The 20531-nt window shown below is 40.3% G+C and overlaps 1 protein-coding gene across 8 annotated transcripts in view; it reads right to left on the bottom strand.

Annotated features, from left to right (window-relative positions):
• The window catches only part of PDE10A (phosphodiesterase 10A), a 562198-nt gene that overhangs the window by 393949 nt on the left and 147718 nt on the right, over positions 1-20531 (bottom strand). For 7 of the 8 annotated variants that reach the window (XM_025179482.2, XM_075924597.1, XM_075924598.1 and 4 more), the window contains one exon: positions 8588-8657. The exons of the other annotated variant lie outside the window; for it this stretch is intronic. The gene's annotated coding sequence lies outside the window, so the exon portion shown is untranslated. The remainder of the gene's footprint in view (positions 1-8587; positions 8658-20531) is intronic. 8 annotated transcript variants of the gene reach the window in all.

Consider the following 20531-nt stretch of genomic DNA (forward strand, 5'->3'; position numbering starts at 1 on the left):
CAAAAGAGATATGGGGGGGTATGGGGGGGAGAGGGGAAATCAAAAAATAGGGAAAGGGTTGGTAGACACCAGGGCTGTGTCCAGACTCAGGGTTTTTTTCGAAAAAAGTAGTCTTTTTTCGAAAAAACCTCACCTGCGTCTAGACTGCAGCCGCGTTCTTTCGAAATTAAATCGAAAGAACGCGGCTTTTCTTTCGATGGCGGTAAACCTCATTTCACGAGGAAGAACGCCTTCTTTCGAAAGTTCCTCTTTTGAAAGAAGGCGTTCTTCAATGTAAATAGGGCTTCTTCGAAAGAGAGCATCCAGATTCACTGGATGCTTTCTTTCGAAAAAGCAAGCCGCTTTTTTGAAAGTTCAACGTGCAGTCTAGACGCTCTCTTTCGAAAGAGGCTCTTTCGAAAGTATCTTTCGAAAGAGCCTCTTTTGAAAGAGGCTTGCAGTCTAGACATAGCCCAGGAAACCCCCATTTATTCAAGATACCTGCTGTAAACATTAAGACTGAAAAGAAGAAGAATCAGATCCAAGCTAGGAGGCAGCCTAGCTTGTGAGAGATGATTAGAACAATTATTAGGGTAAGAATTTGCATAAAACAAGTTTCTGAATGTATTAGGATTAGGCAATGTGTTTTGTTTATTTTGGCATAGCAATTTACATTGATCTGTCTGCTTTTACTTGCAATCACTTAAATCCTATTTTTATACTTAATAAAATACTTTTGTTTATTATCAAACCCAGTGTAAATAATTGTTATCTGGGGAGAAAGCAATCATTGTGCATCTCTCTCTTTCTTTGATAAAGAGGGAAAACTTATAAGCTTTTGCTGTGTAAAACTTTTATACAGAGTAAGATGGATTTATTTGGGATTTTGGTCTCCTTTGGGGGCTTTGTCTCTGGCTTCTGTCTTACAGCTGTGCCCTCCCAGAGCTGAGCTGGTTTAGTTTCTGTGTCACTGCGGGGCTGTAAGTCCAACTCTATGCCTTGGCTGGGGGAAACCAGAGCTTCTGGCCCAGCAGGACAGAATGGTGGAGCACTCCAGAAGGCAGTTTGTCAGGCTCAGTGGCATGATCAGCCCACTGGGTGACAATCCCAAGGGGACCCCTATGATCCAACCTGTCACACAAGCATCAAAACTGAATGCTATGTTTGGAACACATTTCTAAACCTTGAGAAAGCATTTAGTCCAATTAGTAATTGTCACTGGATTGAGTTTCAGTCATCTTTTTAGCAGTATCCTTCACTTGTTTGGGTGTGGACTGGAAACGGTTGCTCTCAGTTCCTGAAAACTCAGCATTGTGAAATCTCCAAACCTAAAAATAATATGAAATTAGGAAAAGAAAACAGAGACTTTTCTCCTATCAGCCTGCTTTGGGCTGTACCTGCCACCACTTGTTACCCATTCCCCATATCTATGCTGCTGTTAGTGATACACTCTTGCTGCCAAATCCTGTGTTGCTCATCTTCTACAAACTTTCCCACTTCCTGCTTGTGTGCCCTGCTCTGCAGCAGCTGGTGCTGATAACTGTCTCTATAATTTAGCCCTTTCATATCTAAGTTATGCTCTCCTGTGAAGGAACCCACAGTAAAGAAAAGTCTCAAAATTTCCCATTGTTCTTGCTCTATTCACAATGATGTCCTCACCTCCTGCTCTATGATACTTCACATTTTCTCCAAACATTAACAAATCTGAGCATTCCCAAATAGCTTAACAAGAGAAACCCTAGATAAGAATACCATCAAATACAAATACTAAGGTGTTCATTTCTTCTTACACATCTTATAACAGATTGTGATACTATCATACTCTCTTCATCTTACACTCAAATATCACACTATTAGCATGCTGTGGAGTTATAGAGGAAAGCCACTATTTTAATAGCCAAGAAGAACAATGAAAAATTCTATACAGCTCAGGCTATAGCAACATGACGAGCTATGGCTGTGATTCCCCTCCTCTCATACACATACTAGCTCTTGTTGAGCTAGCATGAATACTATAGAAGTAGCGTGGATGGGGAAGTATGGCTGAGCCAGGCAGAGGACATATCCACCAGTTTCAGGCAGGTTCACATTCGGCACAGCTCGGCCTGTCTCTGCTGCTACTGCAAGTGCTATTGAGGTTACATAGCTACTTATACACACACACTAGCTCAATAAGAGCCAGCGCATTTTGGGGCACACAGGCAGGAGAATTACACCCCTAGCTCATAGTGGAGATACAGCATTAGGTTGTAAGCTGTTTGAGGGCACAGGCCATCCTTGTCTTAGGTGTGTGTGCATGGTAGGACACCGCTTGGGGCATTTAGGGGTTACACCAATAGAATCACCATCATGCTGGACCAAATTCAATCCTGATGTAAGAAGATGAACTATCCAGTGAAGTCTGTGGGAATTGCCCCATCTAAGTCATATCACTATGAAGCATTTTATAGAGACCACCAAGAATAAAAGGCACTCTTCTAAAAAAGTGAACGTTTTCTCCAAATAACTGGGATCATCATCCAGATGCTTTCAAAAAAGCATACCTTTGGGTTGCAGAAAACTAAAACTGTCAGTATCATTTAATAGAAGAACTCATCTGTTCTAACATTCTAACAAGATTTTATTTTAATCTCTTGTTGCTTCAGATGAGTTTAAAGGAGGGATGGAAGAATTAAATGATTAAAGTTGCACAGTTCAAGAGCTATAAGCCATCATATTATACCATAAACAAGTGATATTACATATAATGGTTTTGAGCACGTTGTTTTTGCATGTTAGATAGATTATGTTACCTGGTTAAAAACAAGTAATATTTCAATGCACAGCTAAACACAAAATCCTCTCTTAAATGCACTTGACAATATTTACATCCTCTGAACTGTACAGTAATACAGAGTAAGTAGGATTATGTATACTAGAAACATAGTCAAGGTTAAGATTTTGTCAGGGTTATTCTTCATAAGATTCACAGATAGGTCATGGGCAATAAACAAAAATTAATAGAAGACTATAACCTGTCCTTGACTTTTACTAAAAGTAACTATGAGATGGAGAGGGACTGACAGTCAGGGGAACCTGAGTCTCACTAGGTAGGGGTGGAAAAAAAGGACTGACAGCTACAGTCACAGCCACTGGGGCTGACACTGAAGTAGCCATGGTGGTTTGCTAAAGTCACTGAATTAGTGACCCCCCTGACAAAATCATCTTTCTATATATATAAAAAAATTCCTTTGGGATGACAGAGTGACATAATCACATCACTCTGTGTCCCACAGCCCTCCCCTCTTCCCCCCCAGCCAGCCACCCCACTGCCTCCCCACTAACCCAGCAGGTATCAGCAACCTATGGCTACCAAGCAACAGCAGCACTGAAGGTCAGCTGCTGCTGCTGCTAGTGGTGGGTTTGTGCGGGAGTGGGGGGGGGGGGAAGGAGAGGAAAATTGTGGTGCTCCAGTGGGGGAAGAGGGCCAGCAGAGAGACTCACTGAAGTGTGGGAGCCCAGACTGGAGGACACCCCGACCCCTGAGCCAGGGCTGGGGCTGGCTGTACCTCTGACAGTCGTCATGTGGAGTTTTAAATTGGGGTGGGCAACTTTGATGCAAGGCCTATGGCGAGAGAGAAGGTGAGTCTGCAGGAGAGGCCCTCTGCAGAGGGCGCCAGGACTGGGGGATACCCCCCCCCCACTGCAGGTCTCACTGCCGCCTCTGGAGCACCTCACTTTAAAACCCCAGCAGCCACCACGTGGCCAAGCCCAACTCCCCCTCCCCCAGTGGCCAGAAAGTGGGAAGCGGGGGCAGGCCAGGGCTGCCACGCCTTGGCCTGGCTCTCCCCAGAGGCTGGGGAGGGGGGCAACTAGGGCTGCCTACCCCCCGAGAACAGAGTTGGTGAGCATAGCGAGCAGGGGGGGACCACCCCCTAGCACCCTTAAACACAGTATACCCAAATGCAATGTGTGTGACTTAAAAGTTATACCATACTTCATAATTCATCTTTCCCCATCAACTTCCCATGCCCTGTCAGTTCCTCCTGCTTGGCTTATACTGACAACAAGCAGGAACTTTATCTTTATGGACATCTATGTCTCTGTATAAACAACACACAATGCTGGTCATAGATTTGTTTACCAGATATGTGTTCAATATCTATTATCACAGCTCCTGAATGTCCATCCAAATGTACATTATAATGGTGCAGCAGACAAAGACCTTAAGCCGTGGTTCATGCAGCTGATCTGGGCAGGGGAAGAAAATGGAAAGCTGGTGAAAAGGAATCTGTTATAGCAGAAGGCTGCATTTTCTCCCCACCCAGCTAGCTGGTGCTGGAAAGGTGCCAGTGTTATTGCACAAAAATTTGAGTTGATTTGTTTGGTCTTAAGAGTTTGTGTTTATAGAGATAATGCAAGCTCCAAGGAAAAAGCTGTGAAGAGTCCTGTAGTTGGGACTTTTTTTTTTCCATCCTCAGCAACGGGGTGTACATGATGACTATATTACTGGGAGTGCTACTCTGAAACAGATTAGAAAATACAAAATCATACATAGACTATTTTACTGTTATTACACTGAAAGAGTGTTAATACTGAAGTTCTTCCGCGTTGGAAATTCCAAAATTTAGGTTTACCTAGCAATGATGACTTAGCTGTGCTTTCTATCCTTTGTATTTCAAACACTACAACTGGAAACATTTTACTGTAAAATAAAATCCTGCCTTTACATTAATTAAGACAATCAAAAATTAATGCGTGGAACTTCAGATATTATAGCAACACTTTACAATCATACTTTTTAAAACTACACCTTTCCTGTACTAGCAATTGATACATATTTTAAAATATAATTTTGCATTTTCATCCTTTCCAAACAGCTGAGGGATTTTGTTCCAATTTTCTTTATAAAATTATTCTCGGGAAGAGGTCAACTTTGAATGTTTTCATGCCAAGCAACGAAAGTTTCAGAAGGTGAAGGTGAGAGGATGTAATTTCAACTGTTTCACAAACTTAACTATGATATCCTGGATGCTACCAGCTGACTGCCATATTACAGTACAACTGCAAAGTGTCCTTCAGACATTAAAGGCCAGATCCAACGGTCGCTGAAGTTAATGGATACATTCCAGTCAACTTCAGCAGCTTTTGAATCAGGCCCTAACATTACAGGTAAGCTAAAGTTTTGTATATCCACTTTGAAAAAGAAACAAAAGAATTTTTAAGTGTAGAATTTTTTTATGACAGTAAATTTCATTAGCGAAGTTACTGTAAAACACAAAGAGGATTAAATCATTAGATGAATCACTGACATGTTAATCAGCCTCTGGGAGTCTGTCATTCTCATCAGGAGTCAAATGCTTTCACAAAACTGCTTGACTCAGTTTCTGAGTGCACTTAACAGAACATGCACCAACTGATTTGGGCATGGTCACACACACACGTAAGCCTACCGTAGATGTAGCTCAGAATCTCTAGAAACATAAAGGCAGGTCCTGGAAGAGTAGCTGTATAACTGGGTGGCTTGCTCCCTTACGCATTCGTGATCTGCCAGCCAGCTCCGTATGATTAGCTTGCCTGCCACACTTGGGATGAGGCATGGGATTTAATTAGAACCAGTGAAGTATGGACAAGATGATTGTCCTTTAAAGGGAAGAAGGGAGCTGTAAGGAGAGGGGGAAGTTCAGGAGACCTAGTGAGACTGTAGATAGTGAGAGGCTTCTGCTGGGAAGATCTGAGATAAGGGAGTTGTTCCAGCTATGTAGGACTGGGACAGGCCTACTAAAGTAGGAAGGACCCTGCTCAGACTAGGGGCTATGCCCAACTTCAGGCTGGAAGGAAGGAGTTAGTGTTAATTTTTGAATTTTAAATTAATGACTCAGCTCAAAGGAGAGCTACTATGATTGGGCTTGTAAACACTTAATGCACTGAGAAACCAAGAGGGGAACGGAGATGGCAGACCACTCGCTGGGCTGCCCTGAGGAATGGGATGAGGCCACTTGCTGAGAGGCTGTAGCCTTTTTACAACTACGAGGATCCCCAGGGTTGGGTCACTATCACCCATTAAATGAAATGGTGTCTGGAAAGCATGTGTGGCCAGTGTATGCCTAACACATCCCTTCACCAGCCTCTGCTGATGGGTTTCCTATAAACCCAGCCATATATTAAACTGCCTTTTCCAATGGAAAGGCCTAAAAAGAAACATCCCCCTAGACACACACTCCTAGAAACCTTGCTTATGCAAAGAGGTACAATTTGCTTCTCCTGTGGTAGATTTATTTAATCTAGTTCTATATGCCTATGCTTTTTTGACAGGAAGTTGAAATAGTTACCACACCTTTAAGGCTATCTATAGAACAAGAAAAATGTCTTTTAAAAATTATCCAGTTAGCTAACTGAATTTGAAAGACCATTTGGCACCTAGTTTAACACCTGAAAGAAATTAGTGAGTGATGAGGTGCCTTGGCAAACAACTAGAGTAACTCCATGACCTACCGCCATGAATTTAAGACCTCAGCTCCTGAGAACTCTGAGTAGTGGGTTTCCTGGTTTCTATGACAGCCTGAGCAACATCCCAAGTGCCATAAATATAGATTTTTTTCTCCTTGTAAATGTCTCATTTAATTTTGTTATTTATAGTATGCGTAGCGCCACTCAACCAGGTAACACTCCACTTAGATTGCTCGGTGTCTTTGGGGAATAATTTTACTAAAATACACTTAATTGCCATGTTAAACAGCCAGACCTGCTATTTCTTTTTAATGTTCTTCAAATAAGTTATCCAGTTCACCTTTTAAAAATAAAGTAATATTTTCAGCAGAAGTTGGATTTATTTTGCAATTCAGTGATAGCTACCATGGCAAAAATTCATCACATTTATTCTATTTTATAATCAAATGTAATTCACACAAAGGTGATTTGAGCAGTGTGCACTACCACACACTAAGTAGTTGATACAATATTTCTACACGCTTTGGTTAGTCTGTAATTGACATTTCTACCTAAAGGAGATTAATAAACTCGCCCTGCAGCACCTTGTTTTCTGTCCCTTAACTTTTACTGACATCCAGTGGAGATACAGTCAGTCCTCTTTCATATACTAACAACAACAATGTGTGTTTAAAGCTGCTCTAATTTAATTTGCTAATGAGCTGAACAAATTTGTCCTTGTAAAAGCGGGGATTTTGGGGTATTCTATGACATTTTATCTATTTAGCATGTTTTGGAAACCAAGTCACAGAAAACCCAACCTTGAAATCATTTCATTAATTCAAATACCTGTACTTACATTTCACCATACAGTCACTACCATCCTCTTGGGCTAGATTTTGAAACACTGGAGTGAATTCATATTCTCTCCCCCCGCCTCCTCAACCTCTGATCGCATTATATTCTTGCACATGTAAACTCAGTCTGTTAACTGGAAGAGGACTACAATTGTAAATGAAAGCACCTGGACATACAGACAGGACTTGGCATCCAAAAACAGAGCATCTAGAATACTATAACTAGAATATTTTATTTATGAATCAAATTAAATGATTTGATCTAAACCCTCCTCAGTTCTCATTAACCATAACTGGGTGATAGCCCCCAGCATCTATTATTTGCATCGCAGTATTCCACCTTATTGTACAACTACAACTCTGCATATACTGAAATAAACTCCATGTTCTACCACGGCATTTTGATAATAGAAACAAACACAAAACTTGATCTTGTGATCCCATATGCTACTAACTGTTATAGAATATTCCAATCACAAAGCAAGAGAAATCTAGTATAAGGATCTTTTGGTTTTGTTCTCGTTTTGTACAGTATTTTATAAAAACTTTTAAGAGAAAGGGACATTTATATAAATGTCTCTCTATACTGGAATCTCTGAACAGTGCACTTTAGCACAATGAAACTAGCAGTGTGAAACAATTGGTAATTTGCTTCAAGGAGCAGCAATGAACAGACTAATTCCGGTTATAGTGAAATTGTCCCCTCCCCCGAAAATAGAGGGTTCTTCAGCATTTCATTTTCTATTGTTTTTTTTCTTAGGGTCCTGAATTATATCCCCATATCCCAATTGCCTTGTATTTGCATAAGATTAATTTACAGATCCATCTCTGAGCGATTTGTGCTTTGGCCATCTGTCTCAAAAATAGAACTATAACACTCTTAGAAGCCTAATGCTTACTGTGGGCAAAAAATTGTGCAAAAAGAACAAGTGTGTTGTAGAAATGTGGGGACTAATTTACCACTTCATTACACTTCTTTTACACACTCACTAAATCATTTTTATGTTGGTATGACTTCATGGAGTGGTAAATGAGGCCCTTTGTTCCACAAACCTTCATTTACCAATATATTATCATAATATTTTCATATTAAGAGAACGTGGAAAAAACAAATACCTCCTGGCTCTGCCACAAAAAAATCTGATAAATAGTTGAAAAAACAGCACATTTTCTAAAATATATTTCCTCTGCCACATAACCACTAAGACAAACTACTCTCTTCCCACTGACCTCAATATTAATGTTCTAATTCTAAACAGTGCTATAATAAATTATACTCTAATCACCAAGCCACAGGGCCTTGGTATATGGCTACTACTTTTTCCACAAAACACAGCTCTTACTTGTTTATAAATACGTCCTCATGGAGGTGAGCCTCTTCTGGTGACTTGCCCAGCTCAAATCCTGGTACCACTGAAATAAATGAAAATTTTGCCATTGACTTCAATTGGATTAGGATGTAGTCTCAAGTCCTTCTGTTTCTGTGCTTTCTCAGAAGCAATATTTAACACTTACAGCTTCTCATACTTTTTCCAAAGTATTGCACAAACAAATTAATGGTCACCTCGCCCCTTCAAACTTCCATCCATTAAGACACTCAAGTATTTCAATTCTTATTTCTAGGTATTCATTTCTACTTCTAGTCAACTTTTGCCTACGGGAAAAAAAACCCCTCAGTTACCCCCTCTTTGGCATCACCAGCAACTCCTCTCTTCTTTCCCGGTTCAGTCAATAAAGATTTTATCTCCACAATTTAAGAACTAAAATAAAAACAGTCTATATATGTTCTTATATGATTTGGGTTTCAAGTACATAACAATGTTTGTTCTAAAATAGACCTAAAAGTTAAATCTATGGCCTAGATCATCCTATATTGACAGTAAAATACACTGAAAGGGGCTCTAGTAGAAGTTTCCTCAACAATCTTCTCACAACTTTCCTATCTGATCATTCCATCTGTGGAGCAACCATTGCCTTCTACTCCTGGGAAAAGGAAACTAGGTGTCCCCCCCAACCCTGGTAAATCTCGGCTCTCAGGTACAGTGACAAACACTTCCTTGGCAAAGTCCTGAGTACTCTCATTTCTGTTAGAGCATCTAGCAAGCTGGGTCTGGTCTATTAATTCATACAGGTTTGAATGAATCTGTATACCTTACGATGTTACACGTTATTGCAACATAGCCAAAAATCCCACCCATATGCATACATCTGGATCTCACTCTTCTAACATTAGGCCAAGAAATTGAGCTTCTCTTCTGTGGTGTATATCTGGCAATGGTGAACAGGCAACTTTCAAAATCTACAAGATTAATGTCCTCAGAGATTGGTCAAATGATGGATCTGGTGATGGAATACAGATTTTGGGTTTCTTCAGACATTATTACTCAGACTATGTCTACACAGCAGCGTTATTTTGGAATAATGTCAGTTATTCCAAAATAACAAAGAGCACGTCTACACAGCTAGCCATTATTTCAAAGTAATGGTGAGCTGGAGGACTTCTTACTCTGACTCCTATAACCCTCATTTTACGAGGAGTAAGGGAAGTTGAAGGAAGAGTGCTCTTCCTTCGACTTCCTGCTATGTAGACAGCGCCAAAAGCTGAATTAAGGTATTTCAAATTCAGCTACGCAATTGACATAACTGAAGTTGCATAGCTTAATTCAACTGTTGCCCTGCTGTGTAGATATGCCCTCAATGTCCTGCTGATGCGTGTGCTCAGCGGTGGGGTTCTGTGGAATAACCAAAGAGGCTTCTCTGGTCTGGTAAACTCTAAGTCTACATCTACACTGCAGGCTTTTTGCACAAGAACAGATGTTCTTACCCAAAAACTTGCAGAGCATCTACACTGCGCATGTGTTCCCGCACAAGTAAATTTATTGTGAAGCATCAGAAGAGAGGGCTTCTTGCGCAAGAGTTATTCCTCTCCCCATGAAGAATAAGCCCTCTTGCGCAAGAGCTCTTGCGCAAGAAGACAGTGTGGGCAACAGGGTTTTTTTGTGCAAGAAACCCCTATGGCTAAAATGGCCATCAGAGCTTTCATGCGCAAGAAAGCATCCACACTGCCATGGACGCTCTTGAGCAAAAGCACATCACTAGCACAAAAGCACATCGCAGTGTGGACGCACTCTTGCACAAGAAGCCTGCAGTGTAGACATAACCTAAAAGAAGTTAGTTTTCTAACCCACCTTAACACTGTTGCATCAAATTCTGTAAAGGGCAAGTATCTGAGACTTCCTTTTATTTCAGAGACAAAAAGGGGGGCTCAACTCATCTCATGATTTGGACCTGAATTGTTAATGTTTCAAGAAAAAAAAAAAAGAAAAGAACAAGCCACCTCCCCAAACACACACACACACACACACAAACTTCACCCTTCTTTCTGCTATTTTACTTTTATAGACCTATCTAAAAGGTGGCTATTCACTATTTCAGATATTCATTTCAGCTGTCTGTGGTAGGTGCAGGTGTTAGTCTCTTCAGTATGATTGTTCCTGTGAGTGAGCATGTGTGCGTCTAAAATATGTAATCACTCTATCAAACTATCTCCTGGCATGTTCTCTGCCTTGTACCTTGGGTAGGAACATTTTTGTTGTTTATTTTCTCTGGCAGGATTTTCTCTCGCTTAGTTCAGCTTCCACATCACATTTCCAGGTTGAGAGATCATTTCCTCAACTAACAGTGTGCAACCTGGCAAGCTCAGATGTGAGAGCAAGATTTCTAAATAGGGATCTAGCAGCTTTTTGTGTAGTATCAGGTACATTACATCTGTGACAGGGAGAGCTCTTCTCACGAATACCTTTATCATACACAAGCTCTACCACAAAATGTCAGATTTCACTGAAAGTGACCATACTTACAGCATTAACTGTATCAGACCTTGCTAGCAATTGAACTGTGTTAAAGACCAGTTAATAATTGACCTCTAAAGGACATATACCAAAAAGAAGAAGCAACTTTGATTGAAAATTCTGAGCAAAGTTCAGGGGTGTTGAGCTCTGGGGTATTTTTCCAGGACTTTTTTTTTTTTTTAATAATAAGCAATGAAGCATTGACTCATTTAGACGTCATTATAGATTCCTCATTTAGAACCTTCAAACTGCTAAAGTGGGTATAGAAAATATATTCATATTTTTCTTTTTAAAAGTAAAGTAGTTTGTCATTTTAGACGCAAACAGCACGTTTTACAGGCAGAGAAAAAGGTGTGTCATTTTGGTATGTTCCCATGGGTACAAACTACATTGTGCTGAAAAAGAAGGACATTTGATCATTTCTCTCTGATGACTTGCTAAAAGGGAAATGGGGGGGAAGGGAGAGGAAGAACAAAGTTCCAAAAAGTCAATAAACTTATGAATGATATATTATAATAGTTTATATTTATATAACATGTAATCATATTTATAAATATTGTATTAATGCAGATACTCTGGCCAGACTGACCTGGTTTGCACCACATTTTATATTGTTTCGACTGATCTGAAATGCCCACAGTAAGCATTGTGTTAAATGGGCTGTCAAACTGTCTAGTTTCATTTTACATGCAGTGCTTTATCTTCTGCTAAATACCCTTTTTAAAAACAAGTTTTTACAAGGTCCTCAGTGTATTACTTCAGATATGCCCACGCGTGCTGCAGCAGCTTTTATGTAACACAGCCTACATCTGTGGTGCTATGTAAGTGACTGATTAATAATATCACCTATTTCAGAGATGCGTAACAGACAGCAGCACTCAGAGCAACACCTTAATGAGTATCTACTAATAAGTTATTTGGGCCAGTGACTGTTTATTCTATGTTTGAATAGCACTTAGCACAATGAGCCTCAACCTGCTTGTAGCCTTTAGATATCACCATGATATAAATGATACATTTCAATAACTCTTCTGAATGCTTCAGGTTTGGGACTTCTAAATGACACCAATGGCCTAGTTAATGAGAAGAATTAAATGTGGAAACTTGAAAATGAAGAATCTCAGCAAGTCTGATGATTAGGCCCCATGCATCTTAACTTGGGCCCCCTGCACCTGAGTAAGTCACCAGCTGGCCCAATATTTCACTGACCTGACCAGGGTTTTAATGGATTTGCCAGTTTCCTTCAAAAATAATTTAATCTGATGGGGGTTTTTTTTAAGTGGTCTAACGATATGCACTGTCACCACAGTACACTGGGAAAGCTAATGTTAAAAGTTTCTGTGCCCAGCTAAAGAAGCTACAGTGTTCCCACTGCTGTAGTTTAAGAAAGAAAATGCTCTCTCTTTTTAGATACTCTATATGGCTGTTGAAACAGGGGAGTTGCAGCAGGTACCCTCTTTTCCCCCTGAGGCACTCCAGCTGAATGGACACTTTTCAAAATCTGGGTTGAAGTGATTTGGAGATGGTCCCAGAATGAGCTAGTGACTCATTAGAGCCTAGAACTGAGGAGTTTTCACTCACCATTCTCTGCTTTAACCAACAGACCACATGACTTCCCCAGGAAGATTCATGATGTGGTATTAGTGATGCCTCATGGGACAACATACCCTGCTTCCACCTGAGAAGAGGGGATTGTTTATGTTGGACATAGTCTCACAACTGATGTGAATTATGAATGTACAAGAAAGAATAAGATGACTCAAGAGGTATTTGATAAGATAAATCAGCAAACCGAGGAAGCAGGTTAAATTCCACTTTCTACATATTCTTCAGAGTCTGCATTAATGCTGCGCTAAGATAAATATGGCTTCAATTCTCTATTAAGTCCATGTTATACTTTGAGATGGTTCCTTGAGGCTCCGCCCTGCACTAATTGTGGTTCCCTATCTCTATCTGAGGAAGGGGGTCTAGCCCACGAAAGCTCATCACTTATTAAACCATCTTGTTAGTCTTAAAGTGTTCCATAGTTTTCCCTTTGTTTTAGCAAGATCAGACTAACACGGCTACCTCTCTACTACTATCCCTGGTAGAGTGACCACACTGGAGTGCCTTCCGCTGCTCTCACTTCTGCAAACTGAGTTTATATGAGTTAAGGCTCAAGCATTGTGGGATACAGCTCTACCATGTTCCCCCTTTCCTGATGACACCATAGATGTGGAGATGCAAAGGAAATGGCAGAGGAAGGAACTGTACTGCTCCTGTCAGTTTTGCACTGGCAGAAATTTCTCCTACAGAAGTTTTGCCTATAGAATTTCTTCAGTGGAGGGGAAATCTCTGGCCAGTTTAGTAAGCTTTCGGCTACATAAGTCTCAAAGGCTCAAAGTGAGCTTTGCCTACTGAGAATCCAGTCTTGTGAGGTTAAAACTGTTCTCTTTTTAACAGAACAATTATTTACATGATACATATTTTCCATGTGTAACTTTTTAAAGACTTTGTTATTATACTGGGATTCATTAGATTTTGTTTTTTAAACTTTTGAAGTGGGTACAGAACATTCGTATGCAGCATACCTTATTTTCAGTATTTCTTAAATCAATGAGTTATGTCACTTAAAGCAATATAAACCTAATAATATTTAAAATATAAAAGTGAACTGTCATGATAGTTTTATTCAAGTTTATAATTTTTATTTGTATGGTATATTTAAGAACTGTAGGGTTACATATATAACCATTATATATTAGAAGAACAGATATAAATTGTATAGATGACAGTAAATCAATATACAGAAATGTCAGATAAGAAAATTCACATGATAAATTCATTAAAAACTGAACTTATGGTATGGCAATTTGCAAGTTTTGAAAAATAAATCAAGAGGAAGGAAAGAAAAATCAGATTTTTATTTTAAAAAGCACTATCTAATGGAGAATATGTAAAAGAAACCATATGGTATAAAAATTCTTTCCTCATGCTTAAAATTAGAAGATATTCCTAAAAGTGCAAAGAAACTGCACAATACCAAGGTATAGTTTTAAATCTTTGCAATGCATAAATGAAAGAAAATAGAGAATGAACACTTACATGATTCAGTATGTCCATCAATCACAGAATGTTAAGTGTATAATTATGGCCTAGTTAAGTACATGCTGTACTTATTTTCTAACAGACACATGGAATATTATTCACACATATTTAGGTCAAATTTATATCAAGTACGTGTGAAAAATTGTGTGAAAATCTGATGCACACTAAAACTGGGAAAACTATTTCCTTCAGTAGTCATAATAGAAATAATGCAAATACTGATTTTTATTCTCTCAGATGAAACAGAAGTCTATGCAAGTATTTTTCCTACAATAAAGCCTTAAAAGCTAGGTTTTGTCTGGCTACTGCATAGCCATGAAGGAGGCAGGGGGTGAAGAAACAGTGTGAGAAGCCTTTCTGCTATCCTATTGCAAGGACCAAAACAACTAGGCTGTGTCTACACTGGCATGAATTTCCGGAACTGCTTAAAACGGAATAGTATTCCGTTTTAAGTTTTTCCGGAAAAGGAGCGTCTACATTGGCAGGCTGCTTTTCCGGAAAAGCCCTTTTCCGGAAAAGCGTCTGTGGCCAATGTAGACGCGCTTTTCCGGAAAAGAGCCCCGAGCGTCATTTCCGCGATCGGGGCTTTTTTCCGGAAAAGACTACTGGGCTGTCTACACTGGCCCTTTTCTGGAACAATATTCCGGAATAAGGACTTATGCCCGAGCGGGAGCAGAAGAGTTTTTCCGGAATAGCGGCTGATTTTGTACAGTAGAGCATCGTTGCTTTTCCGGAAATTCAAGGGCCAGTGTAGACAGCTCGCAGCTTATTCCGGAAAAGCGGCTGATTTTCCGGAATAAGTGGCCCAGTGTAGACACAGCCCTATAGTCTATGGAATCAGGGAACAGGAGGAATTTCTCTCTCCGAGAGCTCCCAGAGAAAGAAACCACCTCCAAATAGCACTGAGTGAAGGTAGGGCTATATTATAGCCTTGTCTTCTTGTCTATGCCACCATGCGCACACACAGAGCTGGGCATACAGCAGAGATGTGAGCCAGCTGCACTAGCCTTATGGAACCACAAACTCCAAGAGACTGTGCTTTAAGAGATAGATACAAACAACTCACTCTCAGGAGGCGTATTCTGTACTTCCCTAAATAGGAGTCTGTGCCTATAAGGCACACAAGGTGGCCAGGTGCCTGGTTTTCCACTTGAGATTCTGGTTGAGAAAAGGACCTGACAGTGTCCAGTCAGATCTACTGACCGGACGCTCAAAGTCCTGTTTCTGGCAAGAAGGATGGTGGAGCGGCACTGGGTCATCATGCATGCCAGCCAGTCCTCAGTCAAGGTAGCCTCTTACCTGGATTGAGTAGTTGCTGTTCACAGCCCCCACTCCACAGGCAAGGCCCTTCTGATACGGAGCGGGGCGGGGTGGTGGTGCAGTAGGGAGCAACTGGGGAAGGGAAAAGGGAGGGAAGAACAGTGGATAGCGATGAGGCCTCAGGGGAGGAGGCGGGGCAGGGATGGTTCCAGCACTCCTTTTGGAGTATCTAATTTGTAAATATTACCAAACTGGCAACCCTAATCCTAACAGCATAGAACAGTAACAAGCTGTATAAATAAGTCAAATCAGAAAATGGCACATGACACTGGGCATACAGGATATTTGCAGAGGGTAGTCCGGCCACTCTCTCAAGATTCATTGTCAAAGTGCCTTTGTGGTTTTTTACATGGTGAAAGGATAGATCAAAAATAATCTGTGGAGGTGGAGGGTAGGAGTGGGGAGAAAGAAAACATAGGCCTTAATTCTGCAAATACATGGAAAACAAAAATGTGTTTGCCACCGTTGACACAGCATTTCTAATGGGTACAGTTTTAGTGAGAATCTCACAATATCTGGTGTATTTGTTGAGGTCCCACTTTCTGGAGTAATGTAATTACATGATAGAACAGCTTTAGTTTTAAAGCAACCCAACAGTTTCTAACTCTCCTGGTTTCAGAGAAAAACCTAAAAACACAACCAGAGTGTATTCTAAGGCTCAGAGAGCCAAAGGCAAATAAGAATCAACCCAAAATTCTTAATTTTGTTTAAAGTTCATGATTCTAGGGGTCTGATTCACATAAAACTAAAACTTAGTGCATGGCAGTTTGGTGTCTTGTGTGTTCATACTCTCCATTGTTGCACAATATGTGTGTGGATGAGTTTTCAATTTTACCAGCAAAGCCAAAACACCAGAAAGAGGATAGGTTTGACCTTAAGCAAGGTCTGTAGACTTCATTTGGAGCAGGACAAGGCAGCCACCTGTTCAACACAATAATTTCAATTTGCATTTACATACCTGTACTCTGTTGGCTAGAGTTTCTGAGGGAATATAAAGATAACATTGTTCACCTTCAGCATTCTACAAATACTATAACAGGATCTGATCCTGCACCACTGCACTGTTGTCATTTATTTCAATGAAAGCTACTACCAGACTCCCAAAGCACAGTAATTTATAAATCTACATTCTACACTTTATCTTAATTAAGACTTTTTTCTGAATTTCTCCCCCTTCTTTTTCTGTCAACAGACATTCTGGAGAACAAAAGGGAATGAACAATAGCCTTCTTGAGCTTATGGCAACAAATGATAAAGAACAAAACATATTCTACATCCAGGGGCAGATGATGATTTTGCGGGGCCCAGGGCAGCACAATTTCACAGGGCCCCCCTTTGACACGGTGCATGCGCGGGGCTTCTTGAAGTGCGGGGCCCAGGGTGGCCACCCCGCTTGCCCTGCCCTATATCCACCCCTGTCTACATCAAAAAGTAGACCAGTTCGGAAAACATCTGTCTCTACAGATGTGAGAGTTAAAAACAGAAAATGAGGCTGACCCACGACAGCTGTGGAACATATTGCAAATGTTTCTTGAAAATAATTTAATATCTGAATCACATCCACAAAAATAGCTTATTCATTTGTTTAAAGACTTTTAACAATGGTTTTGAAACATATCTAAATAATGTTAGTGTTCAGATGCAACCTGGAAGCCAGCAGCTGGTAAATCTTGTAATATTTGAACTTTACAAATATACTGGTGTGTTTTATCTTGATTATAGAATAATGTCAATTGCAATGTGAATAGAAATCAAACAACATTTCACGCCTTCAAAGAAAATGGACTGACATTCAAAAGCCAACATATATCCCCTTAGAGGCTTGGGTTCATTTTCTATTATCGGATAATTGAAATACGCTAACTGTATAGTCCCATAATCTCAGCTGGAGTCAAGTAGCATATTCTATTTACTTTGGTACAAGCACCTCAATTTATACCTGTGGTACCTTGGAGACTAACACACACACACACACACACAGTATCATCAGCATTCATGGACACACACACACACACAGTATCATGAGCATTCATGGGCAAAACCAACTTCAAAGCTTTACCCATGAAAGTTCATGATACTATGTATATTTTTATTAGTTTCCAAAGTGCCATAGGACCACTTGTTGTTTTTAAAATTACAGACTAACACTGCTAGCCCTCTGAGTCAATTTATACAAGTTTATAATCTGGGTCTTAATGTTCAAACTGATGAGCCATTCTAAATGGATGATTATTTTATAAAAGCTAATCCCCCTCACCCCAACAAACACACACACATTCTTAAACAGTTTGTTTTCAGAATACACTCTAACTATAGCATAGAAAATAAACTCTTAATATCTGGAATTTTTATTTGAAAGTATACAGAAATGTTCTCCTCCTGGTCCAATCAGTCAGTTATAGTCTATGGATGCACATAAGAGTTGCAAAATGGTTTATTTAGTGGCCACAGATTTTTATTTTACAGATTTTGTATTTCCAACCAGCCATTGCGTGATGCAAGTCCAGAAGCCCCAAAATGTGAACAATTCAGATAAGCAGGATTTGCGTGTTACACACTTTGAATTGCATTATAATCCCAAACCCTGGGCAACAGGGATCGTAAAACAATATAAATTAGACTATACATTGTATCAGAAGATTAAATATTTAAGGTTGTAAAATAATTTCATCTTTTAAATTATATATTGATATTGTTAATATGGGGCAATTTAAATCAATTTCAAACAGCAGTCAGTTAAAGGAAAGCTGAAAACTTGTGGAATGGAATCTAGGCCTTTCTTAGCCAAAGTAGATTGCACACCAGCAAAAGACAGGACTCCGGAAGTACTACCCAATGTGGAAGAAAGGAAACTACACAGATTATCTCTTGGATGTAGGCAAATGATCAGAGATTAAATAAAAGGATTTACAAAAGATAACAGCCACAAAAACACTACTAATGCCCTTGAATAAATGTGGGCACTCAAATTCCAAGTGTTATGGAAACTGGCCATTTCCATGATACATGTGTATAGCCACACAAAGCATAAATTTTATGCTCCTTTTTCCATTACCTATTCTAGGACAAGATGAAACAAGCAGGGCACACTCTCACAATTCTGAGTATAAAGACTCAGTGCCAATATTTACCCAAAGGAGTGCATTTAGACTCTCAAAAGCTAACCTAGGGTTACCTCCTTTCTAATGACCTTTGAGGTTCCATGCATGCTCTGCCCCACTACACCTCTCCCTCCCAACTAGATTAAAAAACCAGACATCAAGTTATGTTTTATGGTACCTGGACACAAAAGCTAAAACCCAAGTGGAAAAACAGACCAAATCCTGACCTAAACTTTGGTTATCTGGTTTCTACCCATATGTTAAAAAGTGTGACAGTAAAACTGCAGTTTTATTTTAATCTTAATTTTTCCCTCATCCTCTTCCTGCCCTTTCTTCCAAGGACTGTATCATAACCATGTCATTCAATAGTTACTACAAACATTTTCTTTATTAGACATTTTACTTAGCTGGTCATTAGGCCGGTATGCAGCACCACTGCCTAAATTAGAGGTGGGCAATTAGCTGGAAGCAGTTTGCCAGAGATAGCCCTTAGCGGACCACCAGCACTGTATTTTCCTATTCCTTCACAGGCACAGCCACTTGCAGCTCCCATTGGCCGTCGATCGCCATTCCCGGCCAATGAGAGTTGTGGGAAACCACACGGACCTGGACACCGCTTCCCGCAGCTCCCATTGCCTGGGAACGGTGAACCATGGCCAAGGAGAGCCTTAAGTGATTGTACATATGGAAGCATGCATAAATAAAATGCTAGAGGCCCACCAACTACATCTGGTCTGTGGGCCACTTATTGTCACCCCTGGTCTAAGCTGTCCTCTGAAATCTTTTCCAGGTCTGTTTTCTTTCTATGCATCAATAGTGTGAGACTGTCTTAATTCCACTGCACATAAGCCCAGCTAATAAGCTCCAACATGTCTTGGAAAGTAGTTTTTCTTTATATTGAGTAAATGTGTCATTTCTAACACCATAAAACCAACGGGCTGACTATAACCTACACTGTCAAGTGGGTCAATTTTAATACCAGCAGTGTAATTGTGGGAGAAAAATCAAATAACTCCAATTGTGTCTAAAGGGGGGACTGTGCAGGAAATCAAAACTCTCTAAAAGAAAACTGCTGTAAAGGTTTAAAAGTTTTCCAGGCCTCTCTCCCTGTAACAGAGAGAAATCAAATTAGCTCTAATCAAGACCCTTACAATGCCTCCTATCTCAAGTTCATGGATACTCCTAGTCTGTCACAATTTGTCATGTAAACCCTTATCTTTGTCACAGTTTGCCTTGTAGACTCCTCCACTCAAGTTCTCATGTGGCTTTGTGTACTGTAAAACTTACTTCTAGCACTCCTGGGGTGAACAGAAGTCTCAGAGTACTTCTGCTGAGACTTTGATATGTTAAAGAAAAACCATCCACAACTGAACTGTCTGAACATACTGTATAAAGAATCCCTGAATCTCTCTCTCAGTGCTGCTTCACTCTTGGTGTGACAGCCTGCATGCATGCATCATAAAGTTTTCTCTTCTAGGTTTCTCTCCTGCCTTACTGATTTGACCTCTGGCCTCGGACCCTTCTGGGGGCTCTGTACCCCAAGGGAGCGAGATTTCCCCCTCATAATCCACCAAGAGTACATGACCCAATATGCTTGGCTTTTACATGTCTCTTACGTTTATGACTTGTATGGTAACCACCGGTGCACCCCATTTTAGAGACTAACTTCTTGGATCACTTGGCTTTCCCACTCGGCTGTATTCTTCTCTCCTGTCCATCCCTCCAAATCTTCAAGAAGTAGCATGGTTTAGTGGGATAAGCCATTTGATTGGGAGTCAGGAGTCCCAGGTTACGTTTCTGGCTAAGCCACCTATCAGTTATTGACTTTGAGGAAATCACTTCACCTTTCTGTGATTTTGTTTTTCCTTCCATCCTGCCTGCATGCCTTGCTCATTAAGCTTTTGAAGGCAGTAGCCGTGCATCAGTAT

Source organism: Pelodiscus sinensis, chromosome 3 (assembly GCF_049634645.1).
Source record: "Pelodiscus sinensis isolate JC-2024 chromosome 3, ASM4963464v1, whole genome shotgun sequence".
Lineage (NCBI taxonomy): Eukaryota > Metazoa > Chordata > Testudines > Trionychidae > Pelodiscus > Pelodiscus sinensis.